The sequence below is a fragment of the Leptonychotes weddellii genome, chromosome 4, assembly GCF_054177405.1.
Source record: "Leptonychotes weddellii isolate Sample4059 chromosome 4, ASM5417740v2, whole genome shotgun sequence".
Lineage (NCBI taxonomy): Eukaryota > Metazoa > Chordata > Mammalia > Carnivora > Phocidae > Leptonychotes > Leptonychotes weddellii.
Window position 1 is genome coordinate 6,132,656 of NC_138372.1, and position 5,277 is coordinate 6,137,932.

Genomic DNA, 5,277 nt, shown 5'->3' on the forward strand with positions numbered 1-5,277 from the left:
GGCTGCCCCCACAGCCCTGCACCGCCCGGCCTTAGGGGGCAGGCCCCAGAGAAGGGGTGCTCGGTTTAGATATTGAGCAGCTGCTGGCCCAAGGCCAGGCTCTGTTCCAGCCCGGGGCACCCCGCAGGGACCAGAGACCCTGCCATCACGGAGCCTGTGCTTCTCGTTCTCTCGAGTCCTCCCTCTCTCCTTTATTTGGGGTTCACACCCCGTCTTCAGGAAGCACGTCCCCCTCCTTATGCCAGTTCTCACCGTTCCAATGCCAAGACTGTTTTGCAGGAATGCCCTCCGCACTAGCAGATTTCTTAGTGGCCTCCTAGCTACGTGCACCTGCGCTGCTCCATTAGACGTGCCCTTGAAGGTCACTAGTGACCTCCTACTGGACACGGCCACGGCTCGGAGCTCGTGGCCACAGTAAGAGACCACTGCCTCCACAGCAGCAGCTAATGAAGCTCGGGTAAAAGACCTCGTTTTACTGATGAGTAACCAAGGCAACAAGGGGTTCCCTAACTTGCCCAAGGTCACAGCTAACAAGTGGCAAAGCCCCTAAGGTCTGTCCGACCTGAGTCAACCCCCTTAACTAGGGGGTCATCTCAGGAGCAGGTGCTCCGGGGAAGGAAGACGCTGTCATTGGGTAAACCAGCAGCTCTCAGCCAGTGGCCAACCCGCGGCCGGGCCATCTGCACTTGCCCAGCCTCCCTCAGACCCCCGGCCCCGGGCTCCAGCTGAGAGAGGGGCTCCACTCTGGCCGGCTCTCACTTACTCTTCCCAAGAGCTTGTTCCCGCTGATCACAGCAGAGAATGTCATTAAGCCAGGGAAGTAGCAGGTGGGGACCCTTGTCACCAAGACCTGCTGGCTGCACCAAACTCGGGGGGACTTGGCCACTGACCTTGAGAGCAAAGCAGGGGCCGGGCAGGAGGGTGACTCCTGTTTTCACCGCTGTCACTTCCTCCTCATTTAGCCCCTCCGTTAATTCAACTACGAGGCCTGCAAAGCTGAGGGCTTCCCACTTCGAACCAAGAGGGAAAGCAATTCATAAAGGTGAATTTTCTACCCTTTGGATTTCTAATTATGTATCAAAAATACCATAAAAACCGTGAAATGGGAAAAATTATCCACAATGCCTGCCCGCCACTCTACCTGTTGTTCTCGGGTTCAAGGATTCCCCCCCAGGACACTTTATCTTTGCCATCCCAGGCTTCTTTATGCTGCTTTATGGTATGCACGTGTTTTCACGAACATTCTCCGTGTTTCCTCATGTCTCCATAGTTGGTTTCCACACGTGCGTTACAGCCCATGGAACGGAAGCGTCCTAATGAACGTTCCTATCCCTGTCACTGAATATGGGTGTTATTTCTAGCATTTGCCCTCTGGAGATAATGCTGTAACGAGAGGTTTTTATACAGCAAAATTCTTTTAAATGTATGGAGATGTGGGGTTTAAAATGACCCAGTAAACATGAATTATTTTGTAATCGGACAACAGACTCCGATAGGACAGCAGTGATAACCACAGCAATCATCAACGGCCCAGGAAGAAAAGGAGGGGAGAGTCTGAAGGCAGGAGGAGGAGGGAAAGCTGCAGGTCAGCTGGGGTCACCTGCCGGGATGCAGGCCAGGGAACCAGCCTCAGAAATCCTCCTTCAAGTGTTCTTGAGCCCCTGGTGCTACTCTGTGGGTTTTCAAGCCCTTGGACTCCCAGGTTACTTTTTTCCCCCGAATTGTGGCCATCACTGGCTACTTCGACCCGGACTCCTTTGGTTGCAAGTGACAGACACCCAACTCAGACTCGATCCAAAAGAACAAGGAAGTGCCCGGCTCCTGTCCGTGGAAGGCCCCAGATTCAGGGAAGTCAGGCCGTGTCGCCAAGAAGCCGACCGAGTTCAGCTCGCTTTCCTTAGGGTCGTCAGAGTCAGCAGGGACATCTATAGGACATGCAGGCAAATTGGAATTTCAGATAAAGAACGAAAATACAATTTTAGTAGACATATGGCCCATGCAGCATTGGGGACAGAGAATACTAAAGCATTATTTGTTGTTTATTTGAAATTCTAATTTACCTGGGTGTCTTGGGTCTAACCTGGCCAATTGTACTGTGTGGACAGACAGGTTTCCTGCGAGGGAAGGTGGCCCCCTGCAGCTCACAGCGTCTGGACGGCCTGAGACTCCAGAGGAAGAGAGGGTGTGGGGCTCATGGCTCCGCCCGGGAGCCCGGGGACAGCTTTGGTGTGTCCAGCGTGGGTCATCGCGGTGGCTCCCCCGGGAGGTGCCTGGAGAATCCTCTCACTCCCCCGACCCCATCGCCAGCCTCCCCCCCTGCACCCTCTCTTGGATGTGGTGAGTTGAGATGTTCTCAGACTTTGTCAAGTCGTGCGTGGATGTAGCTTCAAGGCGAGCCCCACACTCCCTCTCCTCGTCAGATTTCTGCCCCTTCTCTCCTTATGGGGCTCTGGGTAGGGCCCGTCTCTGAACAGATGGCTGGAGGGGGATGGGGGGTGTGGCTCACCCCTGGAGTGTTGCGTCAGCCCGGTGGGTCACTCCCCAAGGGCACGATGGCCCCAGACCCACATGGATCCATCACCTGTGGAAAGCTTTACACGTCTCACTCGGTGCCTGTCGGTCCTTAGAAATCAGGGCAGTCTGGTTAATAGAAATAATAATTTCAGCAGTTATTCCGCGTGCCAGAGAAGGAAACAGCCACCCGAAAGGTTTGCTAATTATAAAGTTATTTCAGAAGCCGTCATCCCCCGCGACACCCAGACCAAGGGCCGTGTTTACAGGCCCAGTGCCGCGGGCGGCCTGCCCTGACGCCCACCAGTGCCGAGAGCAGAGTTACCGGGGAGACACCCGGGAGTGGCCTCCGGTCTCCAACACAGACACGGCTCCCCCGCAGCAAACTGCTAAGATTACCCTCGGTGCCTCCAACCCCAGGCCTCCGCACCTTCCCCCTTCTTGGCCAGGGTTTGATCCTTGCAGACGTGGGGGTTTGGGACCCCGTGCGTTGCCAGGGAGGATTTTCACAAACCCCAAGACGCAGCAGAGGGGGCCGGGACCGAGGAGGTGTAGCTGCTGTCTCTTGAACGGGGCGACATTCCCGGCTGGGACGGCCGGTCCCCTGAGGCGGGAAGCCCCCTGGGCGGGACCTCAGGGAACACGGAGGCAGCTGTGGGCTGGGCTGCGGCCTCCCCTCTGAGGGCCCCTTGGTGGAGAGCTTCCCGAGAACCAGCGCTCAGGTGACCCTTCCAGAAACAGGCTTCCTTCGTCCCGACAAGGGACTCCTGTGTTGCCCTCCCTTCTCCCTCAGCAGGCTGCAGGCCGCACTGTCCTCCCGCGCCCATGCTGGGGTTCACTCAGCAGCTCCCCTCCGGCAGGCAGGTCCCCCAGACGGCTCGGCCCGGCCCAGCCCAGCAGAGCGACCCCCGGGGCCCCTTCCCAGGGCCTGACTTCAGGATACCTCCGCCTGCCCCCACACCCTGCAGAAAGGCCTCCCACCAGGCAACCGGACACATCGGCGCTCAGCTCTGCCCGGCTTTGCTGTAGCCTCACCCACTGTGTACTTATCTGTGCCAAACCCTGAAGAAAGGAGACCCCCCTGTAGGCCCTGACCCCAGCGGCCCAGTGTGCGCTGAGGGGCTGCAGGACTGTGGCGTCGACCTTCCCAGCACCCCTTCACACCCGTTCCAGAAGGAGGGCAGGCGCCGGAGGCTGGGCCCACCAGGGGGCAGGCTGATGCAGCAAGGTGTCTTCTGCTCGCCCACCCTCCATCTGTTTGCTCCCGCTTCCAGTGGCCTCCCGGCCTCCCCCGACCCAGCCTAGGCCCTGAGAGGTTGGTCTCACAGGCTGCATCTCTGGCTCCCGCCGGGTCCATTCACAGGACAAGAGTGGGGTGGGTCATTCATTCATCACCCCAGCTGCGAAGGACGGCCACGTCCTCGAAGGAAGGTCCCCCGGCTGGTGCAACATTGTCTCCCCGTGTGTCTCTCCCCTTCAGGCCCGGGGGGTGGAAACAGCCCTCCTCCCCGACCCACAGCCCAGGCCTGCCCCAGCCCCCCGAGGTTTCCACGATGGGCCCAGACCTTCCTCCAGAGCTGCTTTCACGGCTCTGCTCAAATTACCCGAAGGCGTGTACACCCAAAGCCTGGGCCCTGGGCTGATAGACCGTCCCTGGAATTTTTCTACCTGCAACTGGTTGGAAACGGAGTGTTTTCTCCTGTGACTAGGAGCTGTTTGTGTGTTTGCCTGGGAAGCAGGCAGCCAGGGCCCCTGGCCCAGAGAGAGAAGCCAGTTAGACAAGAGGCACAGAGGGGTCCTAACATCCCTGTCGCCCGGAGGCTTGTTCCTCCAATGCCTTTGCCGGTTTTGTGAGCCTCCCGATCTGACCTTTTTTCCAGCTTAAACTAATCGGATTGGACTTTTGTCATTTGCAATCAAAGAGTCCTGCATAATGCAGTGTGGACAGATTGGAAACATCATTCTAAAACGAAATTAGAAGCCCGATACTAGAGGGCATCACGGGGGACACAGGCAGTACCCTGAGCCCTACCTGGGAGTTAGGAGGGCTTCCTGGAGGAGGGGGTGCTGAGCTGAGTCTTGAAGGATGAGTAGACATAGGCCTGGAGAGGAGGTGGGGGGCCACCCAGGGAACCCTAGGCAGGGGGCCTCAAGCAGCCTGAATTGGGGGCGGGGGGCGCATGCAGTCCTGTGCTCCTGGAGAAGATCATCCCGGCGGTCCATGCGGACAGCAGAGGTGACAGGCCAGGCCCTCAGGCCTTGAAGCCAGCCAAGGAGCACGGACATTTTCCCAGATCGGTCGCAGCTTCTCAGACTGGGTCACCTCCAGAGTTGGGAAGACCTGAAGACACGGGACCAATGAAACACCAAATCCTAGGGGGAAAAAAAAAAACCTGCTGCAAGAATTGAACGAAAATAATATTTTTACGCTAAAGCAACCCACTCTGGGCAAAAAGCAAAATTCCATCCCTTTTCAATATAAAACACGCGACTTCAAAAATATTCCCACCGGAGGTGGCTGAGGGTGCTTTGGGGGGCCAGTTTGAGCATCACTTCCCGGGCGGAGGGGCTCATCAAGGAGCTTCTCATGCCAGGTCTGGCTGTGGTGTGTGGGCTCCCCAGGAAGGGGGTCAGCCCCACTGCCAAACCAGCTCACCCCCAAAGTCATTCATTCCACAAACAGCAATGCATGTCGGGGGCCCGGCCGGGAAGGGGGCGGCCGGGGCCTCCCTTTCCACACCAAGCTGTGACCTGTCACCTGGCACC

At 57.8% G+C, this 5,277-nt stretch overlaps 1 long non-coding RNA gene across 1 annotated transcript; it reads right to left on the reverse strand.

Annotated features, from left to right (window-relative positions):
* Window positions 1-1,274: 1,274 nt before the first annotated feature.
* On the reverse strand, window positions 1,275-2,994 carry LOC145721079 (uncharacterized). The gene is made up of 2 exons (XR_014144545.1): window positions 2,507-2,994; window positions 1,275-1,925 (listed from the first exon to the last, which is right to left on the reverse strand). It is a non-coding gene; the product is annotated as an uncharacterized LOC145721079 (long non-coding RNA).
* Window positions 2,995-5,277: the final 2,283 nt, after the last annotated feature.